This window comes from Vidua chalybeata, chromosome 12 (genome assembly GCF_026979565.1).
Source record: "Vidua chalybeata isolate OUT-0048 chromosome 12, bVidCha1 merged haplotype, whole genome shotgun sequence".
Lineage (NCBI taxonomy): Eukaryota > Metazoa > Chordata > Aves > Passeriformes > Viduidae > Vidua > Vidua chalybeata.
Genome location: NC_071541.1, coordinates 15756322 through 15784147, shown reverse-complemented (window position 1 = coordinate 15784147; position 27826 = coordinate 15756322). Strand labels below are relative to the sequence as shown.

General features: G+C 41.6%; 1 long non-coding RNA gene across 1 annotated transcript in view; it reads left to right on the top strand.

Annotated features, from left to right (window-relative positions):
- Nucleotides 1–3427: 3427 nt before the first annotated feature.
- Nucleotides 3428–27826, top strand: part of LOC128794177 (uncharacterized) — a 56915-nt gene continuing 32516 nt past the window's right edge. Inside the window, exons 1-2 of the long non-coding RNA XR_008433015.1 lie at nt 3428–3544; nt 9305–9359. This is a non-coding gene — a long non-coding RNA (uncharacterized LOC128794177). The remainder of the gene's footprint in view (nt 3545–9304; nt 9360–27826) is intronic.

Below are 27826 nucleotides of genomic sequence, written 5' to 3'. Positions count from 1 at the left end.
TTTCTGTGGGTTTGCAGGGAGAGCACAGAGTTTAGTAGAACAGCTGAAAGACTGATCATGCTGATGACTGCCCTCCAAAATATCAAGAACATACTTCATGGACAAATAATAGGGATAACCTGAGTTCTTTTTTCTTTTCTTTCTGCTCACAGATCTGTTTGTGAACATTTAGATTGTGACAATACCACTAGCCAAATTAATTGAAATACAATAATGGATTTCTGAAACCATTAACACACAGCTGTCAGTAATTGACTTCAGCTGTATTCAGTTTACAGGGACTATGATCCATTGCTCAGGTTGGATAAAGAATTGGCAAAGTTTCTGTTGTGTATACCCCTGCACACTTAGAGGTGACTGAGATTGTGCTGATTGTTAAATTTCACAACTTGCTCAGCAGTGAATTTGTAAGCAGGGCTGTTCATTTTGTTGCATTTCTCTGAGCCCACTTTAAAGGGTGTTTTTTAGGTATTTGCTCATCTCCCTCCCTGTTCATGATTATCCCTGCCCCTGCAGCTCTCATTGGCAAGGGGCTACACACAAGTGGTAACTCAGGTTAATGAGAACTTCCAGTCCCCAGTCAGGTCAGGATCAGATAGAAAGTGTTTCCATATCACCAAGAGAATAAAGCCAGGGGAATTCTCACAGTAGTCAGAGAGACTGACACCTGTGAGAATTAATTTTTAAGGTATCCAAGAGGAGTCAGCATCAAGTTGTTAATAATGTTTTTTGGAGTGTTTGAGGTCATGTAAATTCTACTGATTTTGTGGCTAGCTGGAGTTATTTAGGAATGTCTGATATGAGGAATGTGATGACTGCAGGCTGGATGGAAATGCAGGATGGAATGTGAAGGGATTCATTTGGGCCTTTTTATTTTATTTAAATATTAAAACATTCTGTCCATACTTCTGTGGCCTCCAGCACAGGTTAAAGGGAGAATTTTGTGTATTTTGTTTGATGCAAGTGCTCATTTTCAACCTTTTTTTTTTCATAGTTTTTTTTTTTTTTTACAAGAGAGCTGCAGTTTCTCCCAGTGTTTATTCATTTAGGCATTGAAAGGAGCTGAGGATTTTGTCATGCCAAACATATATTTCCTCTGTTATACTGATTTTAGGCTGGTTGATTTTCTGTTTTGTTTGTTGTTTTTGTTTGGTTTCATTGTTATTGGGTGTTGGTTATTTTTGTTTTGGTTGGTTTGTTTGTTTTTTTGTAGAGGTTCAATTGTAATTTTGGAAAAGAATTGCTAAGTAGTTCTTCAGAATGAGGCAGGTGGCTTGCTTGTGTTCCTCCAGTAGCTTTAGTACTGCTCATTACATTGCAACATCACTAAGTCCTTTATAGTGCTTGTCATTCTGTAAAAGATTAATTTAAAGACATGACTACAACGCAGATCCAGCAATATAAGCAGTTCAGATTTCTGCAGGATGATTCTTATGCATTCAAGGTGGATTTCAGCCACAATATACCCAACGTGAGGCTGACAGCAGATTAACCTTGGTGGTTTAGGTTGTGTAAGGCAGGGATTACAGCTACACGTGTCTGCTGCTCAGGCAGCTGATGGAAAGAGGTTGATGTTCTGGAACCACAGGATTATGTCTGGTTAATGTTTGATCCTATAGTAAAATGCCTGCCCAGACCCCCATTCTTCTTGGCTTAAAAATGTCAATATTATTTGGGTGATGTTAAACAGCAAAAGGAAAAGTAGTGGAAAGAATTCTGCCTGTTGGGGCTTACAGCTGAGCCACTCTTTAGCAGTTGCTCACACAGAAATGTCTCTGATGAGGGTGGAGGGGATGTTGTCAGGTTCTCCTGGCTCTGCTTTGCTTTGGGGTTTCAGCTTTCTTTTGTAGGGAAAAGGTGAAATAAAGGGGAGGAGGGAAAATAGGACGCACTGGATATAGTTGAAAATGCAGCTGCTGTGGAGTTGAATTGTGCCAGAGAGAGTAATGGAAGCTGGGATTTTTTTAGTTTCAGCTGAAGGCTCTGCTCTGTAGATGCTCAGGAAGGAGCACAGGGATGGCTCTCCTTGGTCACTGTTCCCACACTCTCTGTAAATCACTTGCTGGTTCCAGCTGCAGGTGATTTGGAGCAGCTCCTGGTTGCCAGTGTCTGGGAGCTTCAGGAGACACCTTCCCTGTGATGGGGTGAGGGAAAGGTGTGCCAAGGGGAGGGGCAGCTTGGCTTAGCCAGACAAACCTGACAGAGGGGCTGTGCTACAACCAGGTGTCCAAAAGGCCACCATGGGGTCATGAGGAGTTCCTGAACGACACCAGCCTGGTTTGGTTTTAATCCTCTGGGAACTGATAACCAGCCTTGGTGTAGCCATCCATCCTTCTGTGAATACACAATTGTGCTCAGCCAGCAGAGGTGGTTTTGCTGTCTTGTTCCCAAAAATTTGCAGCTAAGGAAAGAACCCTCAAAAGCGAAGGTGTGAACCCTCACACCTGTAAGGATAAAGGCGATGCTGACAGCTGCCAAGTAATGCAAACACAGATTGCAGGTGGGAGGCTCTGTCAAAAACTGATTTTTCTAAAAAGCAGAGCCCCTAGTCAGCATTTCATCTGGCCTTGTTATTGCTATGATGTGTGGCAAGAAGGTTACCTGAGATAGTTTGGAAAATGTAATCTGTCTTGTACTATCAAGTAAATAGAATGTGCTCTGAATTACAAGAAGCCAAAATTCAGTTTTAACCACTGGCCAAAGAGCCATCTGTGGCTGTGTGAATGAGTCCCAGGCAGGCCTAGGGATTCACTAAGTCATGGGGATGCACAGAGCTGTGCTTCAGGAACTTCTGAATGGGATTTGGTTTTTAATCAGCCCCATGTCCTGCAGGGAGATCTTGATCTTCTATTTTATTCAAGAAGCCACACTGAAATTTTTGTGAATTGAAAAAGAAGAAACAGAAAGTGAGGTTTAGGAATATATTAACTGAACAAAAGCTTTAATTCTTGGAATCCTAATGTCAGTAAAGCCACTTGAGGGGCAGGCTGAGATCATTTGCTCTAAGGTGTTTTCCTGTTGCATGGGTGTGACTTTAAACCCTGGTGTGCTTGTAACGCCATGAGATTGTTTGTTGCTATGAATTACTAAATGTATAAGGATGCTTGAACAGCATCTGTATGTGGGAGTGAAAATGAGCTATTAAAATCATTGAAAATATGAATGTCTGAAATTAGAATTAGTCACACTCTTTTTGGTTAGATTTGCAAGTCTCCCACTCAGAGAACTGTTAAATACTTTTAATTCTTTAGTCGTCCTTTAAATTATGTCTGTTTTGATGTAATTTTTCTAAGCCTTCATAATTCATTGATAATTTTTTTAAGGTTTAACATTTTACGTGTTGGGGTGTTTGAATTGATTTAATACTTGTTTCCTTTACAGCTGTTGCCTCTGGTGACTGGCAGCTCTGCAGGTTTGTTGGCTTTGGCTTCTCAGCTCAGCAGTTTCAGTGATGAGAAGATGATGTGTACTCAGCAATTTGAAGAAGAGATTCACTTTTAGTGTCCTCATTTGGATGACCAGAAATCCCAGTAACTTTATAAAGGTAGGCTCAAATATGAAGGCTTAGGGTGGTATTTGCCTTATTTAAATTTAAAGGGATTAACACTACACAGGCATTTCAGAAGTTTATTCTAGGAAACTCAAGAGAGCCTGGTGTGTTAATATAGGCATTTTCTGATTTTAACCTGTTTTTTTGCTTTATAACTCATAAGAGTGTGAGTGGAAAAAGCTGAAACCCCCAATACTCACCCCATTGCAGCAGATCCAATGGAATGGGATTCTGCAGGGAGGTGCCATGGTAACTGAAGTCACTGAGACAGTTGGTGTCAATCTGCTTATTGGAGAGTGCTATATTTAGGCTTTGGTTTACCCCAGGGTGAACAGCAAATGGAGTTTGTTTGGTGGTCTCATTTCCTACCCTGTAGAACCCAGAAATGTGAGGTGACACAGAAGAAAGGGTTGCTCTGCCTTTGCTATTCTACACATGGAAGATTGGTCCCTGGAAACCAGGGCTGTCCTTTGGAGCACTTTCCCCCTCTTGCCAGGTCCTGTGGCACCCCTGCAGCAGCTGCACTGTCTGTGCTGTCCAGGGAATTTAGCTCCTGGCACAAGTAGAGGACATTTGCTTTGTGACCTTCCAGCTGGGAAAATACCAGGAAGGTCTTTTCCACGGGAAACTCTGTGATTGGAATATGTAAGAAAAGTGGAAGTGGAGTGAAGTGGGAGTTCGTCCAACCTTTTCTCAGAAATGGTAAACAGAGCCATCATGCAGGCTGTGAAGTCTGGGCAGGGCAATAGATCCTGTTAGCAGTGATTTTCACAAAAGCTGGTGGGCTTCTCTTTCTGCCTCTACAAGAACTTTTAAAATGCCAGAATAGGAGGTGAGGTCTCATTACCAAGGTTTCATTTTGCATGCTTTAATGCAGCTCTGTGCACACTGATGTATGACCATAAATTAAAATGCAGTCCTTGCCCAAATGTGCAGAGGAGCATTGCAAGGCAGTACTTGCTACTTTGCTAATTTAAAATCCAGCCACTGCTGGTCAGACTTCCTTTTTAAAACAAGATAGTGCTGCTTCCAGAAGGAAATTACCACTCTTGGAGCAGGGTTTGAAACACTTTATGAGTTAGATGAGCAAACCAGGGCCCATCAGAACTCTTTTAAACTACTGAGAAACTTGTGAAGTCACTAAACCAGCACAGCTTGGGTAGGAACAGCTCAGGTGTGAGATCAGCTCAGAACAGGAGACTGCCACTCTCCCCTGGAGATAGGGAGACATGAAGAAGCACAGTGAGGAGAACCAGATAAATTGGAAGGAAAGATTAAATCAATAATAGGGGAAAAACTTTAACAAAGTGATTATCTAGATAAAAAGCTGGTCTCAAAACCCCCGAGGCTTGACACATGAAAAATTAATGGGAGAAAGCAGTAACAAACAGTTTTCTAGGAGTGATGTTGTATTGGAGAGAGGATGGGTAAGATATTTACCAAGCATTTAATTAGGTTATGTCCAACAGCATTATGAAGTAGGTGAATGTGTGGATTGATTAATCTGGTTAGGGATTTTGTAAATAAAAAAGAACAAATTCAGCTGGAACAAAACAGAGGGATTGGGTAGGAAGATTTCATCACCTGTAAAAATACTCTGGGTCAGAATATTGATAATAAATCTCATGACTAATGCTCATTTTCTACACTGATATTTAAACTTTCCAGGGAAAATAAAAAAAAAAACCTTAAGTTTGCAGTGCAATACCTTGTCAAAAGAACCCAAAGTCTATTTAATCTCAGAGAAATAGGAAGCTGTATGTAATAGCTGCTTTATTTTCTTCTATTTGTTTTTTTTTTTTTTTTTGGTGCAAGTTAACATAAACCAGAGCCATTTATCTGATTATATCTATCAGATACAATTGAGTTGATGTTTCTGTGTTGTATTATATATCTCTGCTTTGCAGGCTCAATTGAATTTTCAGTGTTTTACAGCCTTTTCCCAGTTCTCCAGTCTTCAGAGAACGAGGAAAACTTTGTAATAATGGTTTCACATTGAACTTGCAGACCTTAATAATAAATATTTTGGGTTGATATTACCTGAAACTACCATTTAGATCATACTAGCAGTCAGCTGGTTTCTGAGCAGTGGAACTGTAGGATTAGAGCTCACTGAATTTAAGGCTGCAAGGAGCTGGTGAGTGTTTGTACCTGTAGTTTTCACTGCAGTGCAAGTGTGTTAATTGTTTTACATAGTGCAAGGAGTAAAATGTTTCTCAGATGCAGTGCAGCTGCTGAGGAAGGTATAAAAAAGAATTAGGAACAGTTAATGTTCCTACTTTTAGTGAAACAAAGCAGATCAATCCCTACAGGGATTGATAGCTACTTTATGTAGTGGCACCTGCTACGTCAGGAATCGAGGCTGTGGGAGTGAATTAAGCAATAAACAAGTCTGTGCATGTGACATTTCATTTCTGGATTGCTGTGGAAAATAATGCAGAAGCAGCTCACAAGTGCATTGATTCTGCTTGCTGGCTTGTGCAGTGACCTATTTCACAACAACACTGGTACACAAAGTTTCTGGACCTCATCCTGCATAGCACACAGTCCAAAGCAGATGCTTTTTTTCCTCTTAACTACCCTAGAAGAAAGTAGATCCTTTTTAGCTGATATGCAGTAACTGCTGGGTTAAATCTCGATTGTTTTAGATAATATGGATAGCTCATTGAGCCTGTGTGTAATATCTGAGCATACAGAACAAACACATTCTCCTCCACTCTTGCAATAATTGAAGACATTTGCGGCCTTGGCTCTATGTCTGCCATCTTCCAAGGTGCTTGACATCTTGAATTTAGTTGCTGGTTATAGATTTTTTCCCCCCCTGTGCTGCCCCCTTAGTCACATGTGAAGGCTAACATCTGTCCTAGAGACAAAATTCCAGCCAGAGATGGACAGAGTGAAAATGGAGAAGAGTCCTGAGTCACAAGAGTAAGTTCACTTCAGTAAACAACTCAGCAAGCAGCATAAAACCATTTTCTTTCACAACTGCACACACCTGCATTTTTGGCTGTGCCAAAAGTCACTGCTGGGTCTTGGTCCTAATTCATTGCTGGGATACTGAGTTTTGGAGGTTTGTGGACTTGGCCAACGTGCTGTCAACATCTGCATGAGAACCACAGGGTCACCAGCCTTCGGGGGCTGCAGTGCTCCAGGTTCCTGCCTCTGATTTCATCAGGACCTCTCGTTCTGAGCTGTCTGTGCTGGGTCATTGCTCTGTTTCTGAGTTTGAGAGAGATCCCTGTTTTCTACGATACCGAGCAAAGGGTGCAGAGCTTTTGTGCTTTGAAATGCTGCTGGAATTTTGGAGCCCAGATGAAAGCTTTTAATATCTCCCAAGATACAAAGCTCCTGTTCGTGCTATTGAAAAATCTTCTGTTAACAGCAGCTGTTAGTAGCAGGCATCACTTCTCTGCTGTACCTCAAAGCACGTTAGCAAGTAATTAGAAAAATTGTTGCAGGATTCAAGAAAAAAAAGGCTACTGGTACAGTAGTTGGACATGTGTCACAATAGGAAATCTCTTTGTCCGTCTGCTCAGGTGTGACAAGAAAATGTATTTTAAATTATAAGCACTGTGGCAGCACTGGATGTCAAAGTGTTTAAAAACACATTAATGGTCTCTTAGATGTGACATATTTAGCAGGAATTAATAATAATAAAAACTTGGATTTAACGATTTTTAGACATCACATAAGGTGGCTGAATCAAGCAAGAAAACTCCTTAGAAGATAAGAAGATAAGTTTTCTTTCACTTTTGAATGAGCTTTTTGCTTTGTTCTCCAGTTCTACCTTTTGTTATCAATTATTGCTGCCTTCCTGAACATGTGAGGAGCAGTGAAATCTATCAGGAATATCAGAAGGGAGGCACAATGAAGCTATCACACCAGCCACTGCATCCATCACCATTTGTCTTCAGTGTTGTGACTGAACAAAACTTGTTTTCTCTCCAGTACTGCTAAAACATTTTAACAGTATTTTACCTTGTAGCTAACTGATCAGTGTCCCATATCTCATTTAATAAGGTAACCATTCTGTCCAAACTGCAGTAGTATTTTGCACTATGTGGAAAATCCTTATGAATATCCTTTGGTATTTATAGCATTAGCCATGAGTTGATTTGATACTAGAAGAAACACAGTGTGTGATGCTCAGCTGTGGCAGAAGCCATACCTGTATCTGTTAAAATGTAATGTGTATTGCTACAAAAGCATTTTCTTTCAGGGGCTCACATGCAGAAAGGCTAAGAATTCTAGCTGTAGCACATGACATGAGCTAACTTCTGGTGACGCACAGCCCTTGTAGAAGGGGAGAACTGGCAGTGAAATATTTAATATGTTTCAGCAGCAGTGGGTCAGGATATTCAGACAGAATACAATCAGAGGATTAATCATGTTAATCTAATCTGTTCTTACACCTCAGCTCCCTGGACATGCTGGTACCCCAGTAGCTTCTATTGCTGCCTGTCTTTGGCAGAGAGAGCACATCCACTTGGAAGAAAGTCTGCTGTAATTCCTTCTTCATTTTTGTCTCTTTACCTTGCCTTGGGCATTATTGCCATCTCTCTTCACTAGGTGGATCAGTGGAGTGTATCCTTCAGTGCTGTTGCTTGGTTCATGCTCCCCTTGCAGAGTGCTCGTGTGGGCAATCACAGCTGGATGTGGGCTGGAGTTATAAACCTGTTGCACATGCTTTGCAGCTCCCTGCAAGGTCACCTGTGACTGAGCTCACACTGACCTGGCAGATGATAATGCCTGTCACATATTCAATTACAGAAATAGGTTTGGGGGAAAACAATAGGGTGCTGGTGTAAATTTCCAGGAGACTAAATCTTGACAAAAGCACTCCAGGAGCAGATATGCAACACTTACTGCACTAGAAAAAAAAATAACTCTCAAACTCTCTATTTATAAACTTATTTAGCTAAGTCTATATTTTGCTAGGAAATAATTCTAGGAAGTAAAAATAACTTTGGCATTGATTGAAGGGCAGCATTCCTGTAAGTAAGCTTTTTCTGGAGCAGAAGCTTGCTGGTGTTCGTGGCTTTGGGTTGGGCAAGAAGCACAAGAGGAGGAGATCCCCTCCTCAGCAAGGTCTTGAGGGGGAGATGTAAATAAAACTACAACATACCTGTGTCCTGGGAGCTCAGAGGAAGGCTCGTGAGGGATTTGAGGGGGAATTTCAAGGCATCTCATCTAGGTTAATGACAGCCTGCATGCCCACCCTGCCCCATGGACAGCCTGCCTGCCCTGCGGGGGTGGATCTGGTAAAGTGCATCCCATTCCCTGTAGAGTCAGTGTTGGAGGAGGGAATCACTGCTGGAGATGGGCCAAGGTCTGCCTCCAAGTGTTTATGCATCTTCTCAGCTTTCATTGTTTCTCTGGTGATTGCTTCCGTATATACAAAATCTGACAAATAATTGTAGTTTGAAGGGCGTGCTTAATGGAGGGCCATAAAAGTGATTCACAGGCAACTGTAAACTGAACTATTACACTAAAGGATAAAAAGCTTCCTTAATGAGCTGTACAAGACAGTTATCGATGTATTTATGAAAACATTTCCAAGTACATGTTACCAGGGGAATTAAAAGATAAATATTTAAAGATCAGCTGACAGTTTTCACATGTAGCAAAACTCCAGTTCCTCTATTAGGCAGTAAATTTATAAAAAGTATATATTTACATGATTTGTAACAAAAAAGAAACAAAACTTGCATTAAACCCTGATGTTTTTCTCTGTAATTGTGTTTTTCTATTCAGAAGAAGAGATGAAGCATGAAGAAAATGGGCGGATGAGATTCAGAATATTAATAAGGTAAACCAACATTTTTTTCCATCCAAATAATTTATTAGCATCCTGCCACAGAACTGTATTTAAGAGGATGAAACCTAACAGCAGTTCAGAGTTTGATTAAATTTCTTTTCATCCTATCATTACTATACACAATTAGGTTATTCAAGTGTGATCCTTAAATGTTCACAATATGATTCATAGCCTTGTTCTTCACATCCCAGAGAGAGAAAAATTGGTCTGTGGGCATGAATCTGATTAATATATGGATCAATGCGTGCCCTTTTAATGTTTATTATACACATGCACTTTTAGTTTGGATAAATGATTATCTCATTCATTGCATTACTTGCTCTTTTAGATGCGCTGTGTTATTGTCTCAGCAAAACTTTAGAAGTGTTCAGGGCTGACTCTTGGTTTGGCACTACCTTGTCAGCTGAGATTACTTTTATTCTTGAATGGATTAATAATCAATAGGTGTTAAACAATAAGATTTTCCTTTGGATTACAGCTGCTGTGTTGTGCAGCTCTGACATAAAGAATGAAAATCTGGCTCATGCTTTCAAGCCAGCTTTCAAGTTTTTTCAGATGTACCTATTCCTGCTTGGGGGAAAGCTACTGGCAGTGCTGAGCTATGGTAGTAGGAGTGTTTCAGTCATGGGGGTCTCTTCTACAGCCTCAAGAAGGTTGTGGTGAAGCTGAATTTAGCCCCAGGTGATGATGATCACCACATTATCACTTACAGAAACACCGAGTAGATAATTTGGCTAAAAGAACTGATTAACTTCACGGATGCCAAGGAATCATTTAGTAGCCTCCACTAGGACTTGTGAATCTTTCAAAGTGTAGTGCATGTAATAAGTGATATTAAACTTTTTCTAACTTTCTGATGGAACACTAGGATTTGGGTTGTTTTTTCTTTTTTCCCCTTGACATTATTTGATGGCTGTAGATTTTGCTTTTGTGAGTGACTCTTCTATTCCACTTGCTTTACTGGGATGCAGTTCTAGTCCATGAGAGTCACTGGCCTTAGAATGAAAGGTGATTTGTGTATTAGGGATTCTGTGGAAAACTAGTGAGGATTGGTTTGTTTCTACATGAGAATGTGAGGGATGGAGAGTAGAATCAGAATTCTAAACAATTAGTGATAGTGCTGGAAGCACAGGGACACACTCAAGCCTGGGAAAGATTTTCAGTCTGGCTCTGCACACCACATGTCTGACTCCTTGGATGGAACAGCCTGTGTTAATTATGTCTTTAATCTCTCTTGTACCAAATTGCCAGTGGTTGAGAGAAAGAAACCCATTGATCAAACACAGAGTTTTCAAGCATAATAATAATTTGTAAACGCAGTGCTTCTACAACAGCTGTTGCATCGTCTCCATTGCAAGCAGATTGTTGAGCATTTCAGAGCACAAGTCAGGCTTCATTTCAGTGGCTATTGGGAAGGCACTTACGGATTTGATTTCTTGGTACATATGCACAACTAAAACTTGAAGATTTTGATTTAAACACAGTTTATGGATTATGCACTTCAACCTGGGCGGCCTTCCCTCGTGCCCCTGTTGTTATGACACGTCTGCTCTGCTCTAGGAAGCTCCTGCTGCAGCTCTTTGCTCAGCTGAGGTGCCTGTTGGGATCAGCTAGTGGAGGTGCCTTTGCTTCCATCTGGAGAACTGGGGAATTTTACATGCAGGGGAGCTCACAGCTAAGAAGGGAACAATTCCTGAATGACTCCCTGAGGCTGCCAAACTGTTTTACATCCCCTCTATTCACTGCTTTGCCTGGTGCCTTTGCACATTGTTACTGTCAGGGCACAGAGGACCCTGTGCTTCAGATACCTGGATAATATTGGACTCTCTTCCATATTGATTTCAGAAAACACAGTGTGTGCATTTTTTTAGCAGGTTCAGCCACATCTTAACTCAAAATTTGCCCTGTGGGGAGGAGTTTGTTACCCTGCAGCTACTCAAAATATCATAGACAGCTGTATTTGCCCCACCAAGGTAATCCTTGTTTCCTTCCCGCAGGCTGGAGCAACGTGCTGCTCACAGGGCAGAGCTTGTACAGTGCTGGAACTCCAGCTTAAACCTGCACAGAGCATTCCTTTCCCTGAGCAGCCCCCAGCCTTAGCTGAGGATACACAACACTGGGATGCACTCAGGTTTATGTGGTTCCCAAATCACCCAGGGCGGTGCTCTGTCACCGGGAGCACACACACACAGGCAGATCCCCCCCGGCAGAGCAGTTACCCTGGCAACTATCACATGAGATTTTCCTTGCTAGGAATGAACACAGGAGCTAAATCTGACATGTGCTACGTCACACACAGTGAATTCCTTAGGTGGAAGCACATGGGGGCAGGAGAGCTGACACCTTTTGCAGTGTGATGGGTAGGCACAGAGTTTATGGTGATTGGGATGGGGCTGGCCCAGCCTCATCCCCAGTGGGCACAGCTGTGAGCAGCACTGACAGCAATGAGCCATGGAGTGCCCAGGGGCACTGAGCAAGCACCAAAGGGAGCAGAGGGCACACAGGGGCAGTGCAGGAACATGAGGGGATAAAAGGCTGGGCTGAAGAACAAGAAGGGCAGACCCTTGCAGCCTTCTGAGGTGATGTTACTCTGTGTGGGCAGACACCTGAAGCCTTCGGAAGAGGTCTGTAGTTACTGTGTGTGGGCTGAAGCCCATACTGAAATTGTAGGGAATACTCTGTGTATGGTGGCCATCTCAGCTGTGATAGTGATGGGGTGAGTCTGTGCCAACAGCAGTGCTGTGCTCAGAGTTTAGGTTCATTAGAGTGTTGCCTAAAGCAGATCTGTTTATGTATTAAATGCATAACCAGTGTTTTTCCTGGAGGAGTTCAATGAGGGTGAACATGAGTGAAGCCCTCTTGCCTGTACCCCTTTAGTCAAAGATGCCTTATTGAACTTTATTAGTAGAATAATAAGACTTTACTGTTCCTGGAGAATCCTCTTAAAATGTGGATGTGGGGGTTGGATTTGTTTAAGCTGCTGACTTTTTTTAAGACCTCACATAAACAGAAGAGTATGTGCACATTGTGAGTTTTCAAAACACCCTGAGTAGTGTGCAGTAATATCTTGCACTTTTCCCCCTTCCTTCTCCTCTGCAGTCTGGGGCAGCTGTAGCTCCCAGGAGCATGAATGGTGGTTTGAGGTGAGCAAGGACTTGATTAGTGCTGACAGATGGCACAACCAGAGCTCTTGGGACCTGACCTCCTCTGAAGTGCTTTGTTGGGTGTGCCTGTCCTTACCACTGCCTCTCATGCTCTGTGGCATAACAAATCCCCCTTCCTGAGGGTCTCAGGATTCACAGTTCTGTTGTTTCAGTGCTGATTTTGCAAAACATCAGTAGGGCTTGTTGACAGACATGATCAGTGAGACCTGGATAGGAGAATAATTTAAAAGAACAATTCTGCAATAATCTGAAGGGCTTTTTTCTGATGTAGATATTTTTTTTTAGCAGCAGAAAGTTCAAAGAAGGAATGTTTACCAGTATCAGTTTTGCTAAGTCATCCCTCAAGTGCAAGGGTTTGGATGCATGTGTTCCTTTGAGTTCCAGGTGTTCCATGATCCTTAGAGCTATTAATGATTGTAAATACCTGATACAGATTTCAGTGAGCCATGGACATGGCAAAGCTTTTTCTTTCTTAATATCTTTCATCCTTTTAATATTCTAATCGCCTTCTTTGTCTTCCTAGTACCTGAATTTAATGTCACCCTAATTATTCTGTGTGGATTTCTACCACATTTGACATTTGTTATCAGTATTGGTAGTTCCATTGCTTTCAGCAGATGGAGAGCTCACCTAGAAAAGGCTGCAGAGAGGAGCCAGTGTGTAACAGAGCCACATTCACACTTGGGTTTATACCAGTTAGATCAGGAGAGCAGTGATGAAGTTTTACCAAGAAATTGGGAAGGTTGAGGCTAAAATCAGAGATGCTCAAAGTAGATGATCAAAAATCAGAGATGCTCAAAGATGCTCAAAATTTCTGCATCTTCCATGGGAAGGTAGAGCTAGGAGAGGGATTCTTGGCTGACTTTTCTTGCTGAAGATCTCAGGAGTGGGGTTGCCTGTATAAGGAATGCTGATGAGAATAGGACAAGGAATGCTGATGTTGAGTAGTTCTTAGTTGGTCGGTTTCTTTTAATAGCAGTTTGAAAAAGGTTCCCCAAAGAACAAGAAGACTCAAAAGGTATTTATTTTGCTTTGTAGTTATTTTTAAGTTATTTGTCTTCAAGGGGAATCTAATTCAGGAAAAGATAACCCAAGTGATTTTGCATTTTTCATTTAATGAGAACATCTTCTCATGTGCTTTTAAAGTGCTGTTGGCTTTGTTCTCCTCAGGAATCACATCTAGAAGCAACAGCAAGGTGTGGTCACCTGGTGGTGTGATGTTGTCATATTGTGTTTCTTGTCCTGGCACAGGCTGCTCTACCCCAGCTTGGTTAATCCCTGATGAAGACTTCTCATACTGCTGCTAGAATGGGAGGAAGAAGTTGTTGGGTTGGGTGGAAGTTTCTGAAGCCTGTGACATCACTGGCTAGCTAGTATGCTGATTTCATAATAAAACACTGATGATAAGGCCAGAAAGTACCTTTTGCATGGCTTCCTCTGCCTTCTTCAAGGAAACACCGAGACAAATCTATAGACAAATGAAAAGCACTGAGGGAAGGCTTCTTGGTGTGTAAATTCATTTTTACCAAACAAGGGGAACATGTCAGATGCTTTGCAGAGCATCTCTGGATGTGCACAGGGTTGCTCAAATGCAGCACATGATCAGGGCTGTTGCTTCCTGCTGTAATGAGCAGACTCAAAACTTCAAAAGGAGATTTCTGGCTGTGCTGTGTGTGCTCACAAGGCCTGTCAGTCTGTCATTCCCATTTGATTTAGAATGATGAAAGCAGAAGCAAAATCAAACTCAGTGAAGTGAGTTTGGTTTGATGGGATTATAACTCCCGGTGCTCTGGGGAAGGAGTGATGATGCCCAGGGTGTGATACAGCACTGTCAGATCTCACATGACAACGGGCAGGGGCCTCAGCACTGCCTGTAAATATGGGCAAGAGCATTGCAACTGGAGCCTAACTCTGAGCTTGCTGCCTTTGAAGCTGTGCAGTTCTTGGATTTTTGGTTTGGTCCACCGCAGAGTTGATGCTGAACACGTACATTGCTGCTTTCCCAAAGGTTAGGGGATCTGCAACTCTGGTTTAGCACTGTATGGCTTTTCTCATGGTTTCAGCTCAGTCTTTGGATAAGCAGGGTGTTTCCTATGTGTACATCTAAGTTTTGTGGAGTTGGAGACTCTCCAGCCTCACACCATGAAACAGTTATTGAAAAGAGAACCAATCACATTTTCCCATCTTCCTACACCAGAGTACTACAAGTTACATTAATTTATTCTGTTCTGCCCAGGTCCGTGAGGACCTGCACAAAGTTGCTAGCATGAACATATTAAAATGAGGTACATTATCTTTTTAAGACCTAATCCTTTATTTGTAGTAAAGTACAAACTGCATCTCAGGAACCTCATTCATTTTTCCAGCTGTCAGTGGAAGGAGTTTTGTGCCACAAGGTTTTTTCCCAGCTATATTGGTTTTATTAGATATGTCCCCTCCTCTGAACACTTCTCTTATTCCTGAAGTGCCAGGCTAGAAGTGCTCCTGCTCCATCACTTTGCACAAGCACCTGAGTCTGTGTGCTGTCATACTGGAGAGAGCAGAATCCTCTGCTGTGAATCTGTGAAAGTGCTGTGAGTGTGTTGGGGTGGAGAACAGCCACTCAGTTATACAGAGCATCTTCCACAATTCCTGCAGAGGGAACAGCAGAACTGACAACCAGAGATACAGTCAGAAAATAGCACAAGGCATTTGCTCAGTACAGTACAGGGGTTTTAGTCCTGTCCACTGAAAAACAATGACAAACAACATGCTTGCTGCTGTATTAATAGGTTTTATTTCACTACAACTCCTACATCATATTTTTCAGCTTGTCATCCTTTTTCTGTACGAATCCCTGCTGTAAGGTTTTGTTCACATCTTCCCCGTGCTCTGTCCTTTCTGATAAATTTCCCAGGAAATGAAACAGGCTAGAAATGCTGGGGTGGTACTAACAAGACAATACAGGCTCCTTCCATGAGGAGGAATGATGTTGTGATTCTTGTCTTATTTGATGTCTAGATTTTGAAATCCTAGCAACCACCCTGGGTGTAAAATTTGAAGTTCCTGCATGAAATTTGTTAAGGTATTTTCTGGTTTTTTTAGACTGAGTTTGTGTGTTGTTTGTATGTTATGTGCTTCTGTGATCTTTATTTTTAACATATAGTTCATACTTAGCCAGCATTGGAAAGCTAACAACCAGATTTAGCTCTACAGGTGAGTGTGAACCCAACTACTCAGGCACAATCTTTCTTCCTTTAATTTAGCATCATTTTCCCACTACTTTGAACTATTAATTCTGCTCTCTGTGCCTTTACATGGGTAGTGCTGAAAATGTGTGACAGTGTGGTTTTCTGTGCAAGGCTGAATGAAGTAATTTTAACTTATCTCTTTTGATGATCTAAGATTGATATTAATGATGGGAGACTGAGGAATTCTTTACAATGTAGCCCTCTCCTATATGTCTTGTTCTCTAGACTAAAATCAGAATATGTCAGGCACTTCCCCTACAGGAAGATTTCCAGCATCACATACACTGTTGGTGCTGCAATGCCTGGCTGCTTTAATTTCTACACACAAACAGAAATCTGGCAAGTGAAGCTGCATTTGTTAGATCATCTGATCATCAAATGGAGGATGACTGAAACAAAGCATTGTGGAAATGTAGCTCAGGAAAACTTTTGTTTCTCCCAGAGCAATGATTTTTGTCTTTGCATAAGATTATAAAACAGCTGAGTTTTAGAACAGCTCACTTTCTAAATAATGACACAGCTACCAGGAACATTTTTTTCATTTTAAAAACTGCCATTATTTACTCATTCTTTATGTGTGTTAGTTATTTTGGTGGCCTTCTTAGCCTGATCTATATTGCAGGTTTTAGTCATAGTTCAATTTTGTGGAAATAAAAAAGATTTTTCTGCCATAAAAATACAGTATTACCTCAGACAACTGGGTTAATTTTCAGTTTGGCACAAGCATAATTCCTGAACAGGCACTTAATAAATTCAAAAATAACTGAACATGAAGGCTTAATATTTGGTTTTCAAATAGGTGCTTGAATGCTGAAGCACTCAAATAAAGTGAACATAGAACTTTAGTAATAGTGCCTGGGCAATTCAGGTAATTAATTTTTTTTTCCACTTTACCATAGTTATAACTGGCAGTGATTTCCATTTCACACTTTTGCTTTTAAGAATGACTTTTAAAACAGCAGGTGTCTGTTCCATGGGGACCTTTTCCCTCTGTTTATACTTGCCCTTTAAGTGTATAAAGTGGTCTGATGTAAATGACAGCTTTTGGACTTTGCCCCAAATAACAAGCAGAATAAGCTTTTTAGTTTTCTTCCTGCAGTTACCATATGAGTTAGACCTCCTTATTTTCTTCACACTAGATCCCTTGGATTTCACTTTTTTGGTGAATCTGTATTTCTGTGTCTGTCGAAGAACAGATTGTTTTTCTTAAATCATCATTGGTTTTTTTGTGTAAAAAGGGAAAAAAAGTTAAAAATCATTTTAATGAATTGTAGCTGAAGATCTATAACTTGAAAAAATGGCATGCTAAGGAGTTACTGTAATTAACAGAGGCCCTGATCCTGTAGGAATTATTGTGTGGGTACTTTGCTTTATGGAAATACCATTTCCATCAATGAAACTTTTCTGGTTTTGTGATTCGAAGCACACGGACTTTTGGAGCCTCCAGATCAACATTTTTTAGGTACTGCACGTAGGTAAGTTAATCCAATAACCACCTTAATGCTAGCGGAGAGGATTTTATACCGCTGTCCCTAACCCTGGGCTGTGCGTGCTGTAGGGAGCCGCGATGCCCGCGGGATCCCATCCCCGCATCCCTTCCCGGAGCCCGGCGTGCAGCGCTGCTCCGGCCGCGGCTGCGGGCTCCTGCTGGGCGTTCGAGCGCTCCTCTGCTCTGCGGCTCTCCCCTGGCTGAGATAACACCAGGGACCTGACATTCGGCTGTGGGCACAGCCCATGGATCATGCCCTCGCCGGGGAGCATGGCCTGCGTGCAGCAGCAGCAGCGCTGCCCACTAATGCATGCACTAATGCATGCGGGGCTGCTGCGGGGCCGCGCTGGCTCAGGGCAGCGCCTGCTCCACATTAGTGCCCGGAGAAAATCGCTGTTAACATGATGACAGCGTCAATTATCACCTACAGCACTCCTGCGAGGAGTCAAAGGCCCTGACAAAGATGCAATTATTTGGTCATTTGCTTCCCGGCCCTCTGATGGTCCCAGAGTCTTCTCCAGTGCTGCTTTGAAGACTGTGATATCTTGCAACTGCAACGTGCTGAAAGCTACAGCTTCTCCCACGGCTTGTCGATGTGCTGGGATGGGGAAATGTGCTGGTCAGAGGAAAGCTCCCCCCGCTCCCTGACCTTTAACTGTGAGCACGCTGGTGATTCTGCTGGCTGGGGTAAATAGATCCCAGCAGTGCAGTGGCCAAGCCAGGGGCTGAGGGAAGGGGTGAACGCACAGGGGAGGGAGTTTTAGCACCTGTAGTTAACTCACTTCTGCAGGGTTATATTCCAATATTAGATAAATGGATAACGAGCTGTGGCTGCCGCTTTCAGCATCTCTGCAGGTGGCAGCTGCTCTGTGGCTCTGGGCCAGCCACAGCCCAGTGTCCTGATGGAAGAGCAGGGAGGATTGTTGGGGTGACTCGGTGTGGTGTCAGCTGGGGCACACCCAGGGGCTCCTTGGCCTCCAGGGAACAGTGGAGACCAGAGGGGACAATCCCAAGTTCAGTCCCTGGGTGTCTGGGACAGCTGCAGTGCCAGGAGCTGGGCACAGAGGGGTGAATGAACAGACACTCTGTGCCACTGGCTCTGGGCTGTGGCTGTTTCATGGACAAATGCTCGTTCCTCTCACGCTGACCTTTCCATCAGCCCTGCTCCTCAGTGTCCCTCTCAATTTCCACAACTGCTGCTAATTGGTGCCACTTAATCACCTCCTGGAGCAGTGGGCACTGCCAGCTCTGCCTGCTGCTGGTTGGGCTGCCCAGCCACACCTTCCCTCCAGGAGAACAGAAATCTGGCACAGCTTTATGACTTAATTTGTTTCAGGGAGACAAGAAGAAAGAAAAAGAAAGAGCTGACAGCTTTATTTCTTGATTAGTTTCCTATTTAGAGCATGTACTAATGATGTATTTAACAGAAAATCTGGAGCAGGACTCAGTTCATTGATTAGTGGTTTCCTTACCACTGGTGATTTTTTTCCTCCAAGTGCATCCCATCTTGCCTCTAGGGAGAGCTAGTATAACTTTTTCTGCGATTTTCTGTTTGGAAAATCTCTGTTTTGGAAGCATAACCTTTCTTTATGAGTCTCTCCCTTCAGTAGCAGACTGCCAATTTAAGAAAAACTGAAAGATTCTGATGATGAAGCTGAGACATTTTGTTTGATCATTTTCAGAATAGCAGATTTGGGGAATTTATTCCAAGAAAAATTTATTTCCTACACTTATATTGTTGCATGGTCACAGAGAGTGGGAATCAGAATGAATTCCCCTGAAGAGTTTTTTAATGTCATAAGAAATGTTTTTATTCTTTTGAATTGTAGCAAATTGAATTGTAGATGTAAAACTTGCAGAGTCTCCTGGAGAATTGCAGAGGTTTCTTAAAGCTCTTACTAGTAACAGGGATAAATGTTATGAATGTTATATGTTCACACAATTAAAATACTGGTTTGAGCTTTTTTTTTTTTTTTTTTTTTTTTTTTTTGACCTCTTAGTGCCCCTTTCTAGCAAAGGCTGGTTTAAAGCAAACATAAGAGATTAATGGGCTAATCTTCACCAGGAATTTTCTTCTGGACTTGGCAGGATAAGGTATCTGTCACTGGGCCATGATTAGCAAAATGGTGCTGCTGGTTGGAAAAGTGAACATTTATGGAATGCTATTCAGGACATAATTCGCTCAACTCTATATATATGAAATTTTCATTCACAAAAAAAAAAAGTCTCACTCCAGTGTCAATCACATGAATTACTTATGCAACAAAATGTTTGTTGATACTGGCATTTATAAACTGCAAAGGAAGTTTTTATCCTTCCCAGTGATTAGGGCTGAAAACCTAATTACAACATGTTCTAACATCAAGTGATGCATTCCTGCAGCTCTTGCTCCCTTTGAGCACAAGTAATTGGCTGCAGAAGCAATCAGAGTTCTTGTAATAGAAAATAGCAACATGCTCTGAGAGCCTTGGTGAAAGAAACCTGAGATAGCAGCAAAACCCCTTCGTGACCTCAGGGAGGTGTCTGGGGCTGAGGTAATGCTGAATCCACTCTCAGCCATTGTGGTAGAAGGATCAGACACTATAATTTTTGTTTTAAAGCAAAACCAACAGTGAGACCTGCAGCTTACTCCTGGCCATCAGCACACACAGTGAGGCTGTGTTCCCTTCCCTCTTGGAATAACCTGGGACTCAGCTCACTTTGTTGCCTGATGGACCTACCCAGACAATTCACATTAAACAGTGGCAAAACCTGGTCTGTGAAGAAGTCAGTGCTCAGGAATGGTTATTGCTGGCACAAGGAGATAAAGCCTTGGTTCCAAAATGATGGAATATTTGTGGTCAGTGCTACAGGAGGAGCCCCAGTACAGAATACAGGATTACTCTTTTAAAAGAAAGCAGCTCAGCTATTTCATTCACATGTTTAAGCGTGTCAGCCAGAGCACAGATGTTTGATGGAGCAGAAGTGGCCTGTTAATTAAATTGCACAGGAGCACTTCCTGCAGCCTTGCTCTTCAGACCACTGCCAGGTGATAATCAGAGGGATGGGCCCTTCACACAGTCATGGAGTCAGGGTTGCTCATCTGCTATGAAAGCACAAAGGGAATATTCTGGATGTGTTAAATATTTGTGAGAAATTTTGCTTAGTTTCACTGGTGCTCTGCAGGATCTTGGAGATGCATTTTGAAGGATGTGGAGTTTCCTGAAAGGAATTAGGGCAGAGGCGCTCTGATGTTAGCAAGTAAGAGGGAGTAAATAATAGTGTTATTTGCACAGGGGAAACTGATCTGAGTATAATATAATAAGATAATAAGAAGAAATTAAGTAGTAAAAAGATTTTGGTTTAACAGCAAAAACTGCATGCTGAAAATTTGCCTATTAATCTGATTTCACTGCTAGTTCCCTGTGAAACTTTTAGTCTCAGGGGGTCATTTGTCAAATCTTCCATTAATGTTTCATTAAAAGTAATTTAAACTTGTGGAGAATGTAAGTAAAATTTGCAAGTGTACATTATCTCCCCTCAGCTTCAGGCTGTCCTGACCCTTCTGGCTAAATTTGGCTGCTGCTCATCAAATATTGAGCAGCTCTTAATGGAATTGCATTCACTCCACAGGCCCATAAAAGAAAATCAAGTCTGGTGGGCCACACAGGCCAAGCAAACAAGAGGGGCTAAAGAAATAAAAAATGAAAGCAAAAACAAAGAAAAGAGATGTTGCCAGCCTATTGCATCCTGGGCTGGATTAATGAAGGTAACCCTCACTTTTCCCTGGCAGGTTCACATCCCATATCCCTGCTGTTCAAAAGGCCACAAGGAGGGTGAAAATTCAGTACCAACTTTGGAGGTTTTGATGCTGCTACTCCTGTTTATCAAGAAGAAAATATTAATTAGAGCATTTGAAAAATGAAGTATAAGCGTAGTTCTTAAAAATATTTAATAAATATTTAATAATATTTAATTGGAGAACAGTTCAGAATGAGAGAGACAATGGGGATGGAGTTGAGAAGACCTGCAGGTGTGTTTGGAGGGCACATCTGGGAGAAGTGTACAAATACAGGGCTGCTCTTCTGTTGTATTTGATATTAATGGACATTTAAAAGGAAAAAGTGCTTTTTAACACACTCTTTCTAAGTACTTGGGCTGATACTTTCTAAGCCTTAGGCATAGGTATAACTTTAATTTTAAAGAACACTGTGCAGCAATTTAAATGAAGATTTTTAGGTTTCTGATCAGGTAGGCAAATTGTAGTCTCTTCCAAGAATAAAAGACCCTGTCTAAGGTCACAAATGGTCTTTGATACTATTGCATGTAAACTGTAGTTTGTATGGATTCATCTCATTAGAGACAAGCTTTCCTGGCACACTTGAAAACCATTATACCTGAGTTTGGTGGTAATGCATTAGCTTAATTGTAATTAGCCTGATTAACACCAGCTGAACTTAATTTATTCTATCTGTGATTAGGGCTGAGATGTGGTGGTGTGTCTGTCCCTTCACCAGTGTGCCTGGGAAGGGCCCAGGCTGGGTTAGGCTGGTGAGTGGCAGAGTCTGTCGTGCCCACTTAGTGTCTGTGAGCAGCAAATCCATTCCAGCAGACCCAGGCAAGGAGCTTGCAGTAGTGCTGTGACAATTTCAATTAAAGGTCTGAGAATGGTAATTATGTTTACATACCAGCAGTCTGATTAAATGTAAACTAATTATGTGACAAGCTTAAACTGTGACCTGAATTACTCTTGCAGCATCGAAGTTGAATTTCAGCAGAGTTTTTGGATAATAGATTAGCATTATAAAAGCTTTTTTTGTACATGTGCAATATTACTAACATTACTGGACTAATCTGACTTTCCTTTCCTTACTTTTTCCATCCAGCTTCAAGCACAACCTGTAGCTATTATTTATTTCAGCTGTTCAAGCCCCTACTCATAAAGCAAGAGGTATTCACAGGATAGTTCAGGTTGGAAGGGATCTCTGGGGGTTACCCAGTCCAACCCCCTGCCAGGGATGGGTCACCCAGAGCAGATGACACAGGAACACAAGTGGGGTTTGGATGGGGCACTGTTCCAGTGCTCTGCCACCCTCAATGTAAAGAAAATAATTGTCAAGAATTCCTCTTTTGAAGCAAATATGAGTTCAGAAGGATTTGCTGTGCTGTCTTTAGAGGGTCTCAGGGAGGTGGGATGTGGGCAGTGTCTGTGCCCAGCTCTCAGTGCCCTGAGGAGGAGGGATGATCCCTGTGGGCTGTTGTGCAGGTTGGTCAGCTGAGAAACAGTTTGTGACCTCTCTGAAAGCCATGTGAAGCCAACAGTTGAAAGAAACTTTCAGGTATTTTAAGAACCAAGTGCACAGCTGGGGACTGTAGCCCTGGTTTAATCTGTTAAACATGATCTACAGCCTACCCTGTAGTTCCAGCAGTGGTCTAGAACTAAAGCTTTGCAGTGTGGGTGGGTGTGTCATGATCTGACCAATGTAAACTGCAATTCTCAACCTCTAATGCAGAGCAAAATACCAGAGTTGCAGAACAGTTCAGGCAGGAAGGACCTTGGGAAGGACCTGGTCACCTTCTCTGTGTAAAGCAGGGCTAAATTCCACGTTAGGTCAGGTTGCTCCAACTCTGGGAGTCCTGCACACTATTTCCTTTCAGTGCTCTGTTGTAGTTCCTGCATTTCCACTTGAGGACAAAATCCACTGGGTTTGAATGGGAAAATCTCTGCATCCAAAAGCAATGTGGTTCCCAGATCCTTTTGATTCAATATAAATCAGTCTCAGAGCCTGATCCAGAAGCCTGTGATCCTTTCAAGGGATTTCAGCATCAAGATCAAAATACATAAAAAACTGAGCTGTTTGTCTAACACTGAGCATCATCCCAGAACTTCAGCTTTGCAAATTCTGTCTTTAATGCTCATAAAAATGCTGTTTACATTTTTATGAGCAGCAAAGGAACAGTTAAATTCAACTAGAACTGACTAATTTTATGGTGTTATAAGAAGATTGTATCTTCTCAACTGGAATAAGGGATTGCTTTTTTGGTTAAGGAATGACAACACCTCCAGTTCTAAAAATGTAGCATTTAAAATTAATCTGTGAATAGGTCTTAGAATAAGTCTGAGTTTTTCTGTTCTTAGTCCAAAAGGAGCAGAGCCTTGCTTACCTGCAGTGGATTTGCTTCTGTTCTCCAAAAGCTGCTCCAACTGGTGGTTTGCTTCTGTGTGCTGCAGACTACAGACAATTCCCACAGCAGAAAAGAATCACAGCAAATGATCTTATTTTCTCTTTTCTTCTTTCTTCAGGAATCTATTTCTGGCTTTATTCATTGCTTATATGGAAGATAAGACTGGCAGAAACATTCTGCAGAGATTCAGTATAACCACATCTCTGTTTCTTTTCATAGCTTGTTTCCAATATTGTGAGTGTCTAAACATCTGTTAAAAAATCTCTGTGTCTTTTCAGGGGTTTTATTAATTCTATAATATCAAACCTTCTGAATTAGTAATTTGGTCTCTACATTTTGCGTCAGAATTACTGGGATTTTCTGGACTCTTTGAGCAGCAGTTTATTGTGAGCAGGGGAGGACAGAGAAAAAAGGAATATGTACTTGGTGTTTTAATATTTAAAGGGATAACTGGGTTTTACAGAAACATTAGTAAATATTTACTTCTAAAGTAAACTGACCTTAATACTCTTGAAACAAGTTTATATCAGTATTGGGAACATGGATTACAGCAGTGATATTTATAGGGCATAATCCATTAATTATAGGAATTCATGGACTTTAAAGCATTTGGTAGCAAAGTGTTCAATTTCTAGCATTACTGGCAAGCAGCTTCTTCAGTTGCATGGGAGAATGTCTGTTTAGAATGTTTGTTTTTATCCCTCACTGCTTTTTTGTGAGGGATAATTTAACACTGCTGGAGATAATTGAGCTTCAGGAATAGCATATGTAGAATTTTGGTCCTGCAGTGCATCTTGTGGTTTCTGCTGTGTTAAAGAACTGGCACACACATATACTCTTTCCAGCCTGAGCTAATTTGATGCTCACACCAAGGCCTTGCAAACCTGATGTTTAACCTTGCAAAAGCAAAACCTGTGTTGTAGCCATGCAGCAATCAGCCCAGAGAGCCTCTCAAGGCATCTCTGCTGGCTTAGAAAAATTGGGGAGCAGAAGTATCCCCTCTTTCCCAGTAAGTGCTGATGCCTTTGTCACCAGGCCTTTCACAGTTCTGGAAATCTTTGTAAGATCCTAGAGATCAATGACAATTGCTGCATTTTTTCTTGGGCATCTCTTCACTGTTCAGACAAATAACTACAAGGTGTTCCAGTGTTTCAGATGAAGATGAAAAAGTGCTATTTAATTTTTAAAATCCAAATCAGTTCTGGTGTTCTCTGCATCTTTATTAAGTTTGCTCTATGAATTTTTTTCTAATACATTTGCTTTTTTGTCCTTATGGTCCAGACTTCAGCTCTAGAAATTTAACTGCCATGGTGACTTTCAGTGTCTCCAGGATTAGAAGTAATCTGTGCCTACAGCTTTGATTTTCTGAATATTTGATTGATTTTATTAAACAGGTGTTTAGCTATGTACAGTTCATGGGGATTTGGACAAACTTCAACTTTTCCAAGTAGTAAGGATTTTGTAAACTTTTAAATTCTTTTCACATTTGTTTTAAAAGCTGAGGAGATGAATCTAAGCAGCTGTATTCTCTTCAACAATTTTCATAACTCTACACTGAGAAGAAAGTAGAATTTTTTTTTAAAAGGCAATAGACTAGATTTTAGTCATCAGGTCTTGGGAAACTTTTCCAGTCCATTCAGTATCAGTGTGATAAATATGTGCATATCACAAAACAGATTTAGGCCTTGTTCTCAGCCTTTAATGAATCAGAATTTTGCTTCATGTTGCCAAATATTGTGGTTTCCTTTTCACTCATGCTTATTAGAAGATTGCTTTGGTGTGTAATCAGTACTGACAATCTTAGAAGCAGTCTTTTTAATTATTTATTGCCTTGTATCCCTCCCTCTATTAGACTTCAACCTGACTGAGAGGATTGGAGACTGATTTGAGGAGAAAGAAATTTTCATTTTTTAAGGAAAAAATAGCCAAAAAAAAAAAAAAAAAGATAAAAGGATTGATTCTTGTTGACACTGGAAAGATCAGGAAATCACATTGCTTCAATGACTTACTGCTTTGGTCGTGTCAGGTCAAACCCATTTTTCTTTTATCCTTTCATTGTCTTTGTGCCACTTTCCTCTACTTCATCTCAGTGAAGAGTCCAACTTTTCCCTGCTGGTAGGGCTTGGAGGACGTTCTTGTGCCTGTCCCTGTTTTGGCCATGGACTGTTGAAGTCACAAGCAGGGAGGTTGATTGTAGCAGTGGTATTTTTATTAGGAATGGAAATAAAAATGCCCCGGTGTTGGTATTTCCTCCTTTGGCTCAGGCTCTCAGGTTTGGTACCCTGATGTTGTCAGGGTGCACCTGAGCCCTCCCTGAGTGCTGCCAGAGGGTGCCTTGAGCTGCTGCACAGCCCTGTGTGCATCCAGGCTGAATCCTGAGGAACAACCCATGGGCTGCTCCAGGAAAATGTGTGTAACATGACTTAAATTGTCCAGCTGGAACTGCTTCCATCTCTGGCTGGGGTCAGCCTGGGGCAGGGGGCTGCTGCCTGCTCTTCTGCCCTGGCTCTGCTCTTCCCTGTGGGACTCACTCTGACCCCCTGGAGCAGGAGTCAGAATCCCTTCTTAAAGTATTATGTTGCTTTCAGATTTCCCTGAACCATGCTGAGGCAAATTGAACACACTAACTCTTAACACAAGGCTTTAAATTATTTTTCCACTTAGTGAGTTTAGCCTGGGAGACAGCAGCTTATTCCATAGTTCCCAGACCCATTAAGAGACCTTCTTTTATCTGACTTCAAGTGAAAGCAGTTTTGCTTTAGCTCAGTGTGTTTGAAACGGTGTGACAGCATATGCAAGGCTAAGCTTTGAAAAGTCACAGAGCTGGATGTCATCAACCCAGAAACGCCAAACCCCATCACGCTGATAGCAGCACCAGTGGAGGAAGGCACCACACTAGGTCTGACCAAGAACCCCAAGGGATCCTACAGATAATATCTGTAGAGGGCTGGACAGGGGTCTCTGGTGCAGACAGGCATTGGTTTGTTCAACCAAGGCTTTGGGCCAGTCAAAGCAGTGCCAGCCTGGCCCGTGGGGCATTGCAAAGGGCACATGAGGATATTAGACCCTACAATCAACACTATTAATTGCAGCCCTCTGATAACCACTGTAAAACACCACCGGGCTGACTACATTAATAAATCATTAAAAAGCTCTGATGAGCTGTTTGTGTGCTCCAACAGCACTGATATCTCACATGATTTCCCAGCAGAGATGACTCCTCACTACAGAACACTCTGAATAAGCCTCTGTTCTATCTTTAGTAGCCAAAACACAGAGCAAGGATTTAATGACCTGCTCTAATAATGAGGATGGTATAAATATGTATTTAAATATGTTTATTAGATCCTCTTAGGCTGATTTTGCATCTTTTTAATGTTTAGCTCCAGGGGAGTGCATTTCCTGAGAACTATGTAATCACAAGAGCAAATACTAAGGAATTGCTGGAGATACTGACAGGGTTAATGTAAAGCATGTCACCTTGAGATCTGGACTGAGAACCTTCTTACAAAAGCAGCCTGGGATGATTTGAAATGGCCATAATGAGAAAATAAATTAAGAAGTGGGGGGAAAAGAAAGGAAAAAAAAAATTTAAAAAGAAAAACTACAAATGAATCAAACATTTCCTCTCACTGCTCATTTGGTTTTGACAGATGAAATTGCCTGTGTTATCATCCCCAATACTTGCATGACTGGCCAGGTAATATACAGAGGAAATAGCAAATGTGGGAGAATTAGTGAGAAGTGGTTGAAGAGTCATCTCAGCAGCTAAACGAGGAAGAATTATGCAGCATTTTCAGACAGAGGGATGTGTATGTTTAATGAACTTGTTGCTCTGGTATTATTTACAGCTATCTGAGTGCTACCAAATGTTTACATTTATTTGAAATTCTTTCTACATCCAAGAAAGGGTGCAGATCTAACATTTTTATGAGCTCTCTCTGGGGCTGACCAATACAACAGAACAGACAAGGAATAATTATTGTAGACATACTCCAAACAGTGCACTGAGCAGGTTATTGCTATGAGATGCCTAAAAATAGCATCCCAGAACTTGCCTGAAGAGCTCTTGTCTATGCTGAAGAAGAATGGATATGCCACTTAGAGCCTATTATTTAATGAGAAAGGCAATGTTGACACAAACTAAATTGCTTTAAAGCAAGGTCAGTCATTTTTCATAAAGAGAAAGCCTTGTGTTTCTACCAGTCAACAGTTCCCACTGGTGACCTGATTAGGCTGACATAGATACAGGGATGGAAGAAATTATTCTACTGTATTTAAACACAGATATGCTTCTGGTTTTCACTTTAGCTGAGCTGAATAAATATTAGCTTGGAATGATTTGAAACTGAAACATTTCAATAAATTGAATATTTTTTGTGCGTTGAATGAAGAACCATATCAAACCAT